Source organism: Amblyomma mixtum, chromosome 9, assembly GCF_055824585.1.
Source record: "Amblyomma mixtum isolate Tamu chromosome 9, ASM5582458v1, whole genome shotgun sequence".
Classification (NCBI taxonomy): Eukaryota; Metazoa; Arthropoda; class Arachnida; order Ixodida; family Ixodidae; genus Amblyomma; species Amblyomma mixtum.
The window spans coordinates 22,478,010-22,495,974 of record NC_143020.1 but is presented as its reverse complement, the minus strand read 5'-3'; the positions used below and the strand labels follow the sequence as shown (position 1 = coordinate 22,495,974).

General features: G+C 43.4%; 3 non-coding genes across 3 annotated transcripts; all 3 read left to right on the top strand.

The window, feature by feature from the left end:
• Positions 1-2,647: 2,647 nt before the first annotated feature.
• On the top strand, positions 2,648-2,719 carry TRNAG-UCC (transfer RNA glycine (anticodon UCC)). The gene has a single exon. It is a non-coding gene; the product is annotated as a tRNA-Gly (tRNA).
• A 1,416-nt stretch (positions 2,720-4,135) lies between these two features.
• TRNAR-UCG (transfer RNA arginine (anticodon UCG)) lies at positions 4,136-4,207 on the top strand. Its single transcript has one exon. It is a non-coding gene; the product is annotated as a tRNA-Arg (tRNA).
• Positions 4,208-10,919: 6,712 nt separating this feature from the next.
• TRNAG-UCC (transfer RNA glycine (anticodon UCC)) lies at positions 10,920-10,991 on the top strand. The gene has a single exon. It is a non-coding gene; the product is annotated as a tRNA-Gly (tRNA).
• The last annotated feature ends 6,974 nt before the right edge of the window (positions 10,992-17,965 follow it).

Below are 17,965 nucleotides of genomic sequence, written 5' to 3'. Positions count from 1 at the left end.
CAACGTGATACCTTTCCACTTCAGACATTCTGCCCATGGAAAACAATGAACATTCTCAGATATTTCGAAGAAGAGGAGCTAGCACAGCGGCCGTTTTGTAAGCCTCAAACACTCCTAAAGCAATGGCATGAAAAACGGGGGCAGGAAGGATGGCAGGAACGCAAACAATCTGGGTGAAGCGCTGGTTTCTGCTGTTTATTTAACGATGAGAAGTTAAAATTAGGGCTTTGTTTTGATTGTTTACGCTTCTACGATCCGTTCTATCGCTGTCTTTCAAGCTAGCGCTTTGCAAATATACAATGGCTCCTAAAAAACGCTTCCTGTAAATTGCCCTTGTACTGTACCCTTAGCCCTCAAACGAAAAAGGGAAGCGATGGCACCAAATAAACAAATTTTCAAAAATATTCTGGCGGAGTCACCGAAGAGTCTTTGTTCTTAGCTCTACTGGTCAAGTAAAGCGTCAAGAAACAGTGAACTCTGAACATCCAATAAGGCACTACCATCCTTTACTTTCGGCTTGATACCCGTCACCTGACGCGCCGCACTGACTGGCAGCTCAAACCTATCGTGCAGTGCGTCTGAAGAGGATTGCTGCATTTTGATTTTAGTCATTTTAATAATTTTACTTATTTTGATGTCCCAGCAGTTATCCCTGCGCACGACATATGCGTGGCGAAAATTCGCGTTAGCTTCCTTCAAGGACTGCCCACCTATTGAAAAAAAAACTTCTGTTTTCCGGATGGGAAGCCTATACTTTCGTAACAAAACTTCATTTTGCGAGTACACTAATCATCTGCAGGGTATACTGACCTGCCTCAAGCAATATTCCTTGTAATATTTCGCTCAAATCTTCCCGATAATTTTTCCACGCCAGCTGGCGCCGGTGGTATAACGGTTACTACATAGATGCCTTCTAGGTAATTTACCGATGTTCAATTCGCGGTCGACGCAAGTTTTCTTTTCATTCACAATAATAAATCTCTCAGTGCTCTACAGAAATAACATCCGATAAGCTGCATCTGCTTCTGAATTTAAAAATAGCTCCCACAGCCAAATAGTTTTGTGCATCTACATTGAAATAACAGCTGATAATATAGGGTGTGAGTAGCTCTATAACAATTTTCAACATTAATAGCACTTTTCCTGATGTCTTGAAGAGGAAGAAATAATTAATTTGCGTAAAAATATTGCAAAGTGCATCTGACCAAATACACTTATTTTCACACCCACATTCATTAGTAAACTAAATATAGAATTGTTTGCTCTGATATAAATCATTAGATAGTTAAGCTTAACGCACTAAAGTCCTTGTCAATTCGGTTGTCGTTAGGACAGCTCCATTTACCTTGAACTGCGTCGTCTAAATGTCTATATTATAAAATCATTAAAACTAGGTTCATTTGCTTGCTGTTTTTGGTACTGTAATGAACCTTTCGATAGAGCCAGTCACAGTTTATTAGTTACCAAACTTGAAGCATATGGCATAACAGTTTCCATACTGATGTTTCTAAACGACTTTTTCCATGACCCAAAACTAATACACAGTATCCTACGCAGCTCCAGTTGCGAAATTTAAAACGACTGACAATCCTGATCTCAAAAGATCAATACTGTGCCGTTCGTTTTTTTAAATTTATTGCATTCTTGTTGGTCCTTTTAATAAATCTTTCTTACAATGTTCATCTATGTATCTGCAGAGTTTTTGAATTTTTGGTGCATATATATTTTACATGCTTATTTTACATGTATGAAGTGCTGAGATTTTTTTATTAGCATCACACTTTTTATTCGTCTGTATTTCTTTTGCATTGCGAATAATGCGTAAGTGCGCATTTTTGTTCTTGATCCTCTGTTTTTTAGGGTAGTCAACACTTTATTAAGTTTTCCGTGGTGTTCCGATGCAAAAGCACTGGTAAGTATACCAATGCCTATTTTTGCATTTGCCAGAAAGAATGTCTGTTTCAATTTAATTTGATGGAAGTAGCAGCAGATCTTTGCAGCCTGAGATCCTGCTTATTGTATCCAGTGTCTGCTCCACACACCATGTTTCGCCATATCTGTTTTTATGCCCCTAAATACATTGGGAACCAGTTCTGTACACTTCACGACACAACGATGGGTAGAGAGATTGTGTTCCTGTCCTACTGGTAGAGGTCCGGAGAGCTGGTCCTTATAAAAGCGCTCGCCTACTTCCGTCTACGTAGCTCACGCGTATCCTTTTGAAATGCCTCCGCGAAGAGCACTCCTGCAGCCGGCGTCGGTGGTATAGTCGAGCCCCAAGGATGTTTTGCAAAGAACCCTAAAAAAGGACTTGCCATTGACACCGCGCGGAATTCGGTACTTGACTACTGAAAGTGATGTTGCACAATACGACCAGATTATGTTATTGGGCCTTCACAGCATTTGGAGGAGTAGAATGGCTGTTCGACACTGTGACTTGGATGCACGATCGGTATGTGATTATTTTGTGGAACATGTGTATAAATTAAGAGAAGTCTTGAAGCAACAAGATTACGCTGATGATGTATTGAGTCTGATGGACCAACTTGTGTTAATGAAAGTCCATTAGGCACGGTTGTCTGCCAAGGGGCATGACAACTACGATATTTTAGTTATGTATTCATTCATGCAATAAAGAAAAAAAAAAGCGTCGGTGGTATAGTGGTTAGCATAGCTGCCTTCCAAGCAGTTGACCCGGGTTCGATTCCCGGCCGACGCATGTTTTTTTTTTCATTTTCTAAAGGCATGTTGAGTCTGACACGACATTAATCTTTCAGTGACAAACGTAGGTTGTCCATTATACGCGTATAAATGCTGGTTGACTTGGTACCCTTGTGCTGCTTCCTCTCCGCAAATGCACGATGTCGCTTGCTAGTGATGGCTGGTTTGGAAACGCGACACGACATTTCAACCACGCAAAGTGCGTTCTCTGGAAGGCGTTGGTGGTATAGTGGTCAGCATAACTCTTACAGCAACCCCGAACCATACTGGAATGAACAGGTGGCAATGGCAAAGGAAAAGGCCAGTGGGTGGCAGGGGCGACCACTATCAATGTTCTCGCGCGCCGCTGTGTGTAACCTGTTCCTCATCTCCAAGATATGGTATGTCATGAATGTGTTGAGCGCCTCGCGGATCAATATTCAAAGGATCCTTCGGGTTTTTGCTGTATCTATTTGGGCGTCAACATGCGAAAGAACTAGTCGAACAAACTTATTCTTGCCCGTGAAGAGAGGAGGTCTCGGTCTTGTTCATTTATTTGTACGACATATCGTGTCCCGCTTTATGTTTCTTCGCGACCAGAACGATATTTTTCTTCGCACAGTTATGCAAGTTCGTTTATGTCGATTGCTACCAGGAGTTGTAGTATGCTCTGTTGAAAACATGCGTGGTACAGTGAGAGGTTATCTGCGTGAAGTTGTACTTGCGTGCAGAATGTTACAAGTGCGATTTTCAATGCAGTACCTCTCCAATGTCACTAGAAAAAATCTGTATCAAGATTTAATTGAATCAATGCTCCCTGTACCCATTTACCGATTTTCAAACTGCGGAGGCCCAGGAGCAGATGTGCTCAAAAGGGTTAAAAGAATGCCAGTTTACCCATCTTTGAAAACTTTCTTCTTCAAACTTCATACCGGAACTCTGTCGGTCAAAACATGGATGCATGATAAAGGACTCTTTGTCCCTTGGTCAACAGATTGCTTTCTATGTAAAAAAACCTGAAACAATAGATCACGTGTTTTTAGATTGTTGGGATGCGGTTTTTTTCTGGGATGTGCTTCAAAGAACCATGAAGAAAAATTTACCGCTACACCCGCATGGCACCAGGTTCTTACCGGTAGGAAAATAGGACATCCCTTATGACACTATTATGCTCCTTGGCCTCCATAGTTTATGGAAAACAAGGACACAATTCAACAATGCAGAAGTAGTTGTGAGATCTCCACGCGAGCATTTCATTGAAGGTGTCATACGTCTGAGAGAAGTGTATCAGGCACTGCCTGATTAACCAACTTGGTTAAATGTGTTGGATGACTTGGTTGAACTGAAAAAATTTTAACCTGCCGTGTCAGTGCAAGTATTGCTGACAAGTTTTCCTTCTTTGTACCCGTTGTGAAAATGCAATAAATAAAAAAAAGCGTCGGTGGTATAGCGGTGAGCATAGCTGTCTTCGAAGCAGTTGACCCGGATTCGATTCCCGGCCGACGCAATTTTTTTTTTCACTTTTTTTTTCAAATCATATGTTCATTTCAATACGTCAACCAGCCCCCTCCTTTATCCCTGCCCTTAGGGCGCGGTTCAGGTGTCAAAAGAGATACTTGAGACAGTTAATTCGCCATTTCTTTTCATCAAATACCAAAACCAATCCGCTGATGGTTAGTTTCAAAGCGCGCAGCGAGAAAGCTGCAAGTCCATTATTTGTCCAGCGCCGGTGTTATTCAAGGAGCTGTCTGCGAGTGTGAAGGAATTTGTACAGTCCTGTCATTTTCCGCATGCACATTTATTCTGATTATTTAAGTTAAGTGACTCGGACCAACATCTGCGAAGATCTTTACCATTGTGCAGAACCATGTGGGATGAAGATCTAGGGCAAGGCTTTCTTTTTTTTATGGGCCTCAAGAAATTAATTAATTTTCCTACCGCGAAAACCATTCTTTTTCGTTTGCACAACGGCACTTTGACAGTGCACACCTATCAATTCTGGACGAAACCATTTTTGAAGGGGAGCCGGTTTATGAGCGCAGGTTATACACATATTGTAAGGTTTAACTACAGCAATCAATCTATACGATGATCCGTCGCAGACAAAAACGATTTTTTTTGCTCTTACCGTTCTTTCTGTCGCCAAAAGCGCTTCCCGCTTGTTTTTTTATGGAAGCCTTAACAGAACGATGCGAGTGACTGAAACACTCTAAAAGAAAGATTTTGCCACATATCGGAAGAATGAACGATTATCTTCAGTATTCCCATATTCCCATAACTTGCAATATTTCAATACTCAAACTTTTTTTCCCTGAATGTTGAAGATTAAAACCCGGCTGCGAGTCAAGTAATCATTTGTGCCGTTTGGAGCCTCTGCTTTGTGCGTGGACAGGTTGAAACGATTGAGCATGCTTTCCTTGGCTGTTTGAATGTGGTTTTCTTTTTACAGGGATGGCCTGTAAATGGCTCTTACGAATGACTCTCGGCCTGACCCCCTGGGCATTAAGTAACTCCCTATTGGAAACGAGGATGGTGTTCCTCACTATCTTGTCATAATTTTGGTGTTGGGGAGTATATGGAGGAGCAGGCAGGCGGCGCATCACGCAGATCTTGACGCATGACCATTTGGAGAGTATTTTAAAAGATGTAATGAAATAATCAAACTTCAGTATCCGGCACATGATTCGCTTCCGTGCAATTAAACCTTAACGGCATTTGGAAAATGTCTCCCTTCCTGCGCCACTCCCAGGTTGTCTGGCGGTTTTGTATATATAGATATATATATATATATATATATATATATATATATATATATATATATATATATATATATATATATATATATATATATATATATATATATATATATATATTATATGATTTGGTTGACAAAAAAAAAATTAGCGTCGGTGGGTTCGTGGTCAGCATAACTATAAGGAGGTCGTGGGTTCAAATCCCACCGACGGCATGCTGTTGTTTTCCTTCTTATTTTATTAATCTCCTGCTGATTAAAACTGTACATTAAAAAAAAACATTCCCTAAGCTCCTTGGTTGTGGTTACTTTTGGTTTCCGTCACGTATGCCGTAGTGACCAGCTATTTTTCCCTTCACTTGTATGCTTAATACCTTCCAAGATGTTTGCCCCCCTTGGATTCCAGGCTGACACCTGTATTTTTTGTTCTTTTTTTTTGTAATCATGCCTCCCTGTCCTATGAACAGTTTCCAAATGGAATTGGTTCGTATTTTTTTTATTTCTTGCTGTCTGCAAGAATCACCAATACGGCGAAGAAGATTTTGAAAACTCCCTACAAGGGCACTGAAAGCAGGCATAGGTATTTTAACCGCTGGTTTTCGTGCATATTTTCACAAAACAGTTTCTTATTATTTGCGAGAAATGCACTACAACCGCTTTCTTTCTGTGGCATATTGACCACACATTTTTGAGAAATGCCCCAAACAACGTAGCCACTAATTATAACTTTTAGAAATGCTTCCTCATGGCCACTTGCGCTCACAAAGGCGGATACGGTACGCATAAAATAGAGCAACGCATTTATTGTATCTTTCTTTGGTTATCATATATTTGCATTTTATTACGGCAAATAGCTTGTCTCCCGTCAAGGCAGTGTTCCAGCCTTGCGCGACATGGGATTACGCTACAAACTGAATTAAAGCTCGGGGTAAGGAAAACGAGAGCATGGACTTATGTGGAGCTTCGTAAGAGTGGATTCCAGGGCCAAGCGAATGTAGCCTCTAGCTATTCAGCTAAGTTCATTTGTTCATCCAGCTTCCACTAAACCCTGATCGTCCCTTAGAAGAGATACTCAAAGGTAGGAGGAGCGCAATTCTATTGCAGGCACAGAAACAGGTTGCAGCTGGCTACTACTACGGGTTGAAGGTCAAGCACGACGTCCCGATGTGGCGATATTTCACCACATTCCTCTGTATCCTTCATAAGGTCATGAACCTACTGCAAGCGTTTTGTACGACGGATATTAGTACACCAATCATTTACCGGCGCCAAGCAAATGCACAGAATCCCTTAATGGGCAATGATGCGCATCTCGATATCTATATGCTCAGTAATCACGTTCGAATACTATCGAAAAATACCGTTCATTCTTGTTCAACTCCAAAAAGTTTTAGCAGCTTGTCCCGATACATGTGTCATGTTCAGGTACAACTTATAAACGCTAACGCGAATACGCCTCAAAGGACACGCAAAGGCTCTACGGCTGACATGGCTGCACGGAGCATGTAGACGTAGCTCTGTGGTTCTCGACGTAGCCAAGATGGCGGCCCAAATTTTGCACCCAGTGTTGGTAGGCACGCAACTAATTTTGCACAGCCCCTATTGGTCCAATCGGAACTCGCCCGGTTTAAGCGTAAATGGACAGTTCTTACTGGCAGCTTCAACATCAATGTCATGAAGCACAAGTTTCAAGAGCTTCAGGCTCCAAGTGAAATCTCTCGTGTTCAGGCCCTGACCAATGAATGTCTTATCCCGGTAAACATACACCGCAATACTTTTTTATGTGCTCTTTGTGTTCTGGAACTTGCCCCCTTTATGCTGTACATTGACAAGCGAAGCAATGTGGCGTAGGCATCTAGTAATTGGGCACACGACCCCATCAGCTACAGTGTAGGCGTTTTCGACAATGCACCTTTTATGGTCCCGTGCATTAATTAGGGGAAATTTACTTGTGGGGCTCCGCAGGTGACAATTTGACAGCAAGAGGAATATGTGCAGTAGATTTTTTCTAGACACGCTGATGTGTATCTAGGTACTTAATAGCCCGCTATAACACGACAATTGCGCTGCCTAAAAACTTGGTGTGAACAATAAAAAGAGGTCATAGTTTAACACCTTCCGAGTCGCTGACAAGTTGGCTTGATGCTTTCCTCTAATCTCAAAAGGTAGGCGCAAGCCATACGACCAAAAAAGGAGAAGGAAGACGACCTCACTTTTGAGATTAATGACTTGAAGCCCGTCAAACTCGACGTGCTTTTAACTAAGATGGATGATAATATGGGTCAGTTGTTTACAGGTGGCATTGGCCCTCCCGACGCTAATACTGTTTTTTTCCAGAGTGTGTTACGCCTCATCTGGCTCTTGTCTTGACTCAGAGCATGTGAATAGAATCTGGGCCAAATGCCCCTCTCGGTGCAAGTATCTAAGGCGGTTTAATGAGATTTGAAGGAAGAGGGAAATTTAAAACAGTACCCATAAACATGAACTTCGTCCTGTAAGGGAAGTATGTGAGTGCATTTTTCCATAATCCTCGACCTGTGCCACATCGCAAATGTTTTATACTAGAGCACTGAGAGCTTAAACTAATGCAGTTAATCAGGTGCACATCACATACGTAAACAAGCAGAGACAGAGCTACGCAACAAATAGAATAATGCAGCGATTGTTATAATAGAAACAATTCAGAAGCGTCATAATGGTATTTTTGTCTTTTAAAAATGAATTTAACTCTCAGAGGGAACTGAACGGCGTTCTTTCGTATTCCAGCAATTGCTGCTTCGTAACACCTGCGTCGGCAAATACGCATGCGCGAGAGCCACATGACGTCACGAGAGGCGCAGGAGCGTCGCCTCCTCGCCAAAGCCGGTGCGCGCTCCTCGCCAAAGCCGCCGTCGCCGGCGTGCTCTTACGACAGGTGCGCCGCGCGCTACTGCGCATGCGCGAGGAGGGTGCGCCGCGTCTATATAATACGCTCGGCGGAGAAAAGTCGGTAGCGCTTGGCAGGGAAGCTAAGGAGGGTCGAGCCGCTGCCAAACGGCGCAGCAGACTGGAAAATTTCAGTTCTTCCGATCCCGATGTTGTCGCCTGGCAGTTTTCCGTCGAACAGCGGAAGAGCGATCAAGGCAAGGCGAAACGTGCGGCCGAAACACCGGAGCGCTTTACACTACGTACATCCAGGCATAGCAGAGCGAAGCCACTGCCAATTTTTAATTCTCTGACAGAAACCTGACAGGAAAGAAATATTCACCCTGGCAGCAAGGGTGCAGGCAAAAGAAAGAGTCTGTGGGCCTTTTTTTGGTATACAGGTCCCTCCTCTTGAAATAAAATCCACTATTCGGAGCCTCAGTATGTCTTCGGAAAAATGGTTAGTATGAACACCGTTCTCGTAGCGTGGCTGTAGGTGTTAAGGTAAAAGGGTAGGGGTTATTTTCGGAAGAAAATCCGGTGTCTGATGTCTCTAAACCTGCGGACAATGTGGTCAATGAAAGGACAAGCTTGACCGGAATTTCAAACGAAAACATCTGGAATGAAGAAAAAAATCATAACGGTCGTGGTCGAAGGCACTCCTTTCTCTGTTTTAGATATGAAGAGAACTATCACAGCAACTCGGCCACCTGTTTAGCTCCTGGGAAACCCCATTTTCCTGGTGACCCGGGGAATGACTTCTGTGTGATTACCAGCGGAGATGGTTGCCGCTTTTAGCTGAGCTGGTGCGCAGCGACTTCCCGAATCATAAGAATTATATGACGCCGAAAAACGCTGGTATTTCTCTATAATCACTGGCAGAAACTGCGCTCCCAAAATTGATAAATTTTAATTTAATTTTCGCAAGCGCTAATAACAGCGCGGCTATGAAACTAAGAAATATTTTTCTGCTCTGGACTCTAATCCTAAACAAGTGATACTAGCGTTGCGGTTCCAGAACACCGAAAATGCATAGAAAAAAACCGACAACAAAAAGAAACATCGGTTGTCTGAAAGTCCAATGCTGGGAAACTGCTCTGTAAGGTCCTACACCTTTCACGCCAGCTGATGAGCACAGTTTCGCTTTCTGCTCTTGTTATACACAGTTTCAAAGCTGCCATCCCTTTCCAGTGACAGCGCGTGAATAGGCCTACTGCAGTCATCATTTCTTTTATGTAGAATGGATATGACAGGACACAGCTGTGCTGCTGGGCGCAGTGCTGGAGAGCTATGCAGGCACACCCGTACCCGTATGTAGTAGAGGCGAACAATGGAACTTCCCGGTCGCACGGCCTCTGCTGCTGGAGTGTACAGACAGTTCTCCTTTGTTATGAAGATGCAGCGTGGTCTCTATGGGCAGATATGTAGCTCCCTGAGAAGAAATTAATACAAAACTGAAACAGGCAGTGCGTTTGAAATTTCTATTGGCTCTGCTAAAGTCGGTAGCGATCTAGATTCAGGCGGATTTTTTCTCGGTATTCAAATTGTGGGGGCTTTGCTGAAGAAAAGAGCCCTCTCTCACACGTATGTTGCTCTGGCACATTTCAGCACTCGATTTAATGTAACCTATATCACTGTCTATGTTTTAGTCTACTGTCAGAAGTATTATTTTAGAAATAAAACACCCACAAGTGTCCATTTTCGGAGCTTCTTTCGTTGATTATTCGAGAAATACTTTCTTTTCTTTTTGGGTGCGCATTCGACTTTCGTGACTTTATTACTCTTGGTTGTATTATGCGTTTCTTCATTTTCTTCATTACTAAATATTTTCACACTGTTTCATCTACACTCTATCTCTATTTTATTTTTTAAAGCACGAACCGTTCGGCGAGTTGGCTTTTGCAAAATGGTGGCCCAAGAACGCAACGGCAATGCCCGTGTGCCATTGCACTGTGGCGCCACCATCATTCTTGTTATTTTTTTTTTAGTTTCGGTCAACAAAAACTCGACATACTTGATTTTTTCTCTCCCGGTGTATGGATTTCTTGCATTCGATTTACGCGTTATCAAACCTTTATTTTTATTTAGCAGCGCCCATATTACTCAATCAACCATTTTTTGCCCGTCATTGCTATAAAGAAGTAATTCACCTATCGAGTCCCCCCTTACAGACCTCTGCATTGGTGCCCTCCTCTTTACACCAGTCTCCGGGCACTTATTCCCATGCACCCAATTGAGACTGATTTCATTTTATTTGATTATAGCACCGGTTATTAAACATACGTTCACGGTGCTCTCTGTGTACTGAGATATCTACATATTGTTTTATTACGGTGCTGCTCTACGGTGTAACCTTCGCCACTGCCACTAGTAGGGTATAAATTAGATCATCAACCGATATCACATGCCCTCACAACTCATCTCTCCGTATAGCGGCGCTCTTAGATGCTCCACAGATTAACGTCAAGGAAGCCGGTCCTAAGAAAGCCGGTGACCTACTTCCGTCTATGAGGATCGCGCGCATCCGTTTCAAATGCCTTCGGGAATACCAAGCCACCGTCCGGCGTCGGTGGTATAGTGGTTAGCATAGCTGCCTTCCAAGCAGTTGACCCGGGTTCGATTCCCGGCCGACGCAGGTTTTTTATTTTTTTTTCTAAAGGTATGTTGAGTCTGACACTACATTCACCTTTCACTGACTACCGTAGGTTTTCCATTACGAGCAGATAACTTACGGTCGACATGATGCCCATGTGTTGCTTCCTCTCCCCGAATGTACGATGTGGCTTGAAACAGATGGCTGTTTTGAAAAAAAGTGGCGGAGGCTTAGCTAAGGTTAAGCCTAGTCAGATGCGAAGCATATTGATGGCTAGGCCTGCTAATACATGGCTTGTCTTGGTTGACGTTCATCCCGCTTTTCATCGGTCTCTGTGGCACGCTGAAGCTTTCGCTTCTCGTTCAAATCAGCCCTGCTTCTAGGCGGCATCCCAACACCTGGCCGCCTCGTAAGTGCCCGGAGAGCGAGGAAAGCTCAGCTTTATACCGCTGCTGTAGCGTCACGTGGTCAGCCGCCGCGCCTCTGATGTGGAGCCTCCACCGCCGCGGCCGACCGCGCGAGCCGGCAGCCCATCTCTCCTCTGCTGTGACGTCATGTTGTCACGTGGTCAGCCGCCGCGCCTCTGATGTGGAGCCTCCACCGCCGCGGCCGACCGCGCGAGCCTGCAGCCCATCTCTCCTCTGCTGTGACGTCATGTTGTCGCATGGTGTAACGTGGTCACGCTAAAGGTCAATGGTAGCTCCACCGCCGCGCTCGACGGGCTGTAGTGTAGCTCTAGTAATATGCTTCGCATAAAAGCGCAACGGCAAAGCAGTCACGCAAAGTACCTTCTCTGGGAAGCATCGGGGTATGGTGGTTGGAATAATAGCTGCCTTTGAAGCAGTTGATCTCGAATTGATTCCCAGCCTGACGCATCTTTTTGTATTTCACCACCTTCCTTTAATGAATATTACTAGTTATTTTTGTGGTGTTTGAAATCGCTGGTCTTCTCAGTTTCTTGTTGTCGATAGGAACTAGCCGCAGGGTGTGTGTAGTTTACAAGAATAAGCCTCCTATTATTCAAGTGGAAAATTTTTTTTCCTTTAGTCATGATATGAAATTTATAATGAGAATTTTAACAGATCATTGTCGCATGCATTACCAACCTCAGACTCAGCAATGCTGGAATACTCCACTTTTAAATACTGGATGTCTAACATACAAAAGTTATTTATTAGAGACGAATAACGATTGCCGGCAATTTTCGAGTGATAAAAATATTTCTTTTGTCTTCAATGGTTGTTTTCCTTTGCGAACACGACATTTTCCCCCTGTTAAACATATACGGAAGCGAATAGCAGTTTGGTAATTTCGTTCATTATTTGAAACCAAGCCTTAGTTCGAATATGGCGCGCACATGTAGAGCCAACGTTCTTACAGGCCTGCCACTCTGCACCAAACCAACCAACCAACCAACCAACCAAACCAACCAACCAACCAAACAAACCAAACAAACCAAACCAACCAACCCAACCAGAAGAAGGATATGCAGTCAAGCGAGGCAAATTTTTCTTGCTGCTTTATTATAAACCGAGATACGCTGCAACGCAGTAACATAATTAATGATCTCAAGTGCTTCTTCGAAACAAAATATCACGTAATCGTGAGAGTAAATTAAGCAGCAATATAATTCGTGGCTTATCCTGAAATTCCCCAGAGACGATTTTACGCCTGAGTAGTGGAATCAGTGACAGCTTTTGATTTCTTCTGCTTTTGGCATGCAGACACAATTCCAGCAATGATTTCACTCAAGCTACAAAAATACCGAGAGTTTGTAACGATTCTCTTAATATTGGATTCCTTTTCACCATTCCGCATTGGCTGATGCACAACACGTCGCTAGTATCAGTGTCATCGACCTATCTGATACACAGGTCACTGTGTCGGCTCGCAGCATTTCACAGGTAGACAAAATCCAACGAGCAGAATCGTTATGTTTTAAATAACACATGTTTGCTTGCTAGCTAGCGGCGAAAAATCTACAGATTGCTTTGCAACAGGCGGCTTTCAATCCATGCGATAGCTGTTTAAAGCCAATATCTCTAAGCCACCTGCCGGCGCTGAGATTCTGACGCTTCACAGCTATCACCCCTATCGAAAAATCTCATATATATGTGTCATATGTGTCGGCTTCATACGAGATTATGGAATATATGTCATATGTGCCATATGTGGCATATGAGTCATATGTGTTATATGTGTCTCGTTTACAATTATTGGGAATGGAATGGAATGGGAAGGGCTGGGCTGGAATTAAAAGGCACTTAACATTAAAATAGCTTCCATAGAAGTTAGTGGACTATAGAAGGTAAAAAAAGAAATTGTGAGGAAAGAAAAACTACGCCTATGTCCGGATTCGAACCATTGTCCTAGATATCTACAGCTCACTACACTACCCACCACACCACAGCCGACCTTTTTTTTTCTTTATTGCATGGAAGAACTTCCGTAGAAAGGAGGAAAACTTCAATCAGACTGGTTCGCGTCTCAAGTTACCGGGCTGCTTAATAGGAGCCCGCCATAGCCCTAACTCAACACTGCATCGCCATCAAAACATCAAAATTCATGGCGGCACACACATGCATCTAGGCACGGCAGCCAGCTTGGAGGTTCTTTGCGTGCAGCATATGCACTCCTCACCAAAGCACACTATTCACGAAACACAGATTTTGACGATCTTGGTGGCTCGGCATGTCTGTCCATCATACGGCTTTTCCAAAGACTGAACAGTCCCATCAACATAAACAGATCATAAGGCACAACAGAGTTTTTGTCAGCATTCAGAAATCTAATAGTGTATGGTGTAATTTCAACGACCTTCTTAAGAGTTCGTTGTAGTATGTCCGAAAAGAACATGGCATCACGGCACAGGATGTAGCAATGATCAATTGTCTCAGGCATGTTACACAGACGGCAATTCACATTCCAGGGTACAAACATCCCCTTGTCATTAAGAAATGTCTTGACAGGCAGCGTCGCTGTGTGTAGTTTGAAAATGAACGTTTTAGCGGCTGCCTGAATGCACATCCGCCTAACGCGCTTTAGAACACTGATGTCCAAAGACCCCAGATAAGGCTGCCGATACAATGGTGTAGGGAACAAAGACTCAGTGAGAGCCTGGGTCATCTGTTTTCTCGAGAGGCATACAGGTAATCTAAAGAGAAGCGCACAGTGAGGAAATTGAAAGTGTCAGCAACCTCCTTAAGGAATCCCGATAAAGTCCCCTCACGAGCCTGCACAGTCGGTGCGAATAAGTAAGGCAAATGAAAACTAAGCCGCCTAATGAGCACAGCTACCAGAAACGGGTGGTTTGCCGGTTTGAAAAAGAAAAAACGGGAAACAAGTTGATGTACGAACAGGCGAACAAGGCCCACTCGACCACCCTATAAGGGAAGGAACAAGTTGTCACGCCTCATGGGCTCCCATTGAGAGCGCCAAACGAATGTTGCAAATATTCTGTGTATTGCTTGCACCTTCCTCCTCGCACAATGCAGGACTTGAAGGACATACGCGAGTTTTGCAAACAAATATATGTTACAGACCTGTGCCCTCGCAAACAATGAGAGTTCTCTACCCATCCAAGCCTGTGTTTGCCGCCGTAGAGTTACAATTTGTGAATCCCAGTAGGCTGTACTGTTGCGAACTTGGTGCAGCGGAACGCCTAGGTACTCAGGAGGCCTACAGTCCCAGCATATGCCACCGAACTGGCTTGGCCTAGTTCCCCAATGACCCAACCAAAAGCCTTTGGATTTCTCTAAATTAAGAGCCGCGCCTGATACATCGCAGAACTGTTTAGTCAAGTGGAAAGCCTCAAGTACACTCTTTTTTTTCAGAACAAAAGAGGGCGACATCATCAGCGTAGGCTAAAACTTTAACTTCACATTGAGCCAGAGAGAAACCGCGGATAGCTGCGATGTTAATTATACTGAGACAGAGGGGTCCCAGATATAGGGCAAACAACAATGGAGACAGTGGACATCCTTGACGAACAGATGCTTCTAGTGGTATTGGTTTCGTTAGCTCCTGATTAACAATAACCCTTGTGTAGGAGTTCTTATAGCACAGCCTTTGAGCAAGACGTCACCAATATTTGCATAATCCAAGACCGCGAACAAGAAATCGTGCCGAACTTTATCAAACGCCTTCGCCAAGTTAATTTAAATCAGAGCTACTTGTCCTGTCTCATCTGATACTGTCTCTAATACTGAACGTGCAATATGGATATGTGTTTGAATACTGCGGCCTCTAATACAACAGACCTGATGCGAACCTGTCAAGTTCATAATGACGAGCTGCAGACGACTGCTAAGAACCTTGGCAAAAATTTTGTAATCAACATTGCAGAGAGAAATTGGACGATATCCCTCAACAGTTTTCAACCGATTAGTATCTTTGCTTTTGGGAATTAATATTGTGTGCCCAGAATAGAAAGTGGGAGGCAGGACAACCACATCATAAGATGCTTGGAAAACTTCCATCAAAACAGGCACTAGTCAAGGCGAAAATGTTTTATAGAATTCGCTAGTAATACCTTCTGGCCCAGGAGATTTCTGGTTCTGCAGGGCAGAAATGGCTGATTGAATTTCATCCAAAGTGATAGGCCCCTTCACTTTAGCACACTTCTCATCATCAAGTCGAGGGAAGTTTCCGAGTAAGGAACTGTAATCGATACCCTGATTTGGATCTTCGCAACAGTTTCCGATAATAGTCGAAGAAAGCAGCGAGAATACCAGGCGCATCGCTGTATGTGCAATCACCATACTGAATTTCCAATATTTCCTTCGCAAGAGCATTCTCTCTTTCATCACTCACGGCCCGACGAGAAGGTTGCTCATCAAGAAACCTTCGGGACCTAGATCGTATCAAGGCCCCCTTATATCTTTCTGTCGCAAATTGTTGAAGCTCTACCTAAAAGCAGAGCTTCATCACACCACAGTTGACACGGGAAATGTAGTCGAGGCTTTGACGGCATACCGTCTGGTCAGGAATCATGTTCATGAGGATTGCTGGTCACTGGCCAAAGTCAATAGAGATGGAAAGGTGTTTCGGGAGAGCTACGGCTCCCTTGTTCACTATGAAGCAATCGGCGCACGGATCCGTCCTTTCACTCAGTAGCGTTTTTAATGATTTAGCATAGATAGGATGTAGAGTCCCGTTATTCCTGTTTAGTGTGTTAGACGATGTCTGCATGATAAGCGACTCAAGATTCTGCCGTGCTGATGTGTTCTTTTCTGTTGTCAATATCTTTACTTGATCCCAGTTAATCTCGTGGCCGGATTCTTGCACATGCTCGGCGATGGCGTAAGAATGTTGCGAAGAGCATGTGACGAAATAACCTTATTTTCACACTGGCAGTCATTAGTAAACTAATTATAGAATTGATTGGTCTGATAAAAATAATTAGATAGATAAGCTTGGCGCAGTTAAGTCCTTGTCGATTCGGTGGTCGTTAGGACAGTTCCACTGACCTTGCTTTGCTCTATTGGGGTTTACATCCCGAAGCAACTCAGTCTATGAGGGACCTTGATTTGCGTCTCCTAAATGTGTATATTAAAATATCATTAAAATTAGGACAACTTGTTTGCTGTTTTTTTGCACTGTAGTAAACGTTTCGATACAGCCAGTCACAATTACATAGTTACCGAACTTGGAGCATATGGCATAACAGTTTCCGTACTGATGTTTCTGAAGCACCTTTTTCTTGACGCAAATATACAACACAGTGTGCTGCTAAGCTCCAATTTCGCAGTTTAAAACGACTTACTGTGCTGATCCTGAAAGATCGATGCTGTGCCGTTTCTCTTTCGAAATTTATTGAATTCGAGTTGGTTCTTTTAATTAATCTTGTTTTACAGTGTTCAAATATGCATCTGTGCAGTTTCTGAATTTTTGGTTAATATTAATTTTACATAGTTTATTTTCCTTCTACGAAGAACTGTTTTCTAAATTGCAACACACTTTTTATTCCTATTTATTTCATTTGCATTGCCAATAGTGTGTAAGTACGCAGTTTTCTTCTTGATTCTTTGTTTTTTAGGGTAGTCCACACTTTATCAAGGTTTCTGCGGTCTTCCTATGTAACACCCTTGCTATGTATACCGGTGAGTATTTTTGCCTTCGCACCAAATACAGTTTCTTTGTATTTAATTCGATTGAAGTAGCGGGTGATATCTGCCACCTGAGATTCCTTCTTAGTTTATTCAGTGCCTACTCCACACACCATATTTCGCCATATCTACTATTCTTAACTACTTTGTGAACCGGTTCTGTACGCGTCAGGACACAATTCTGGGTAGAGAGTTTGTGTTCCTGTCCTTCAGGTAATGTTCGGGAAACCAGCCCTAAGAAAAGCGTTGGCCTACTTTAGTCTTTGTATATCGCGCGCATCCATTTGAAATGCCCCTGCGAATATCGCGCCGACAGCCGGCGTCGGTGGTATAGCAATGAGATCCCCAGGGTAAAAATAAATCCTTTCCCTCTAAAAATTTTTTAACCGGCAAGGTTCCGGTGTGCAGCTTAAAAAAGAAGGTTTTTGTTCCTGGCGGCACCTGCATTTTTTTCACTCTCTTCAAAACATCTTTGCCTTGGCCTCCACTGTACAAGGCCCTGTACAAGGGCACTGGGAACCGGTAAAAACCGGTAAAAACTAGACCCGTATGGCATCCGGTACTTATGTGTTGACAATGAGGATGGGGTGCCTTTTGACTTAATAATGCTGACAGGCCTCCACTGTATATGGCGCTCCAGAATGGCAGGCTGGCATTGTGACAGAGACGCAAGACCTGCCAGAATTTACTTTCGCGAATGTATGGATATGTTTCTGGCCATTCAGAAAGCCGCTGCGGACCCTCCAGAGTGGCTCTCAAGACTAGAGCCGCTCTGTACATTGCGTGAATTTTAATTCGACGAAGCCAGAATCATGCTGGCTGACCACGAGGCGTATGTACAAAGCGTTTATTGTGTTTGTTGATTTTCTGTGTCAAAGCCAGGCAATAAAGAAAAAAAAAAAAAAAAAA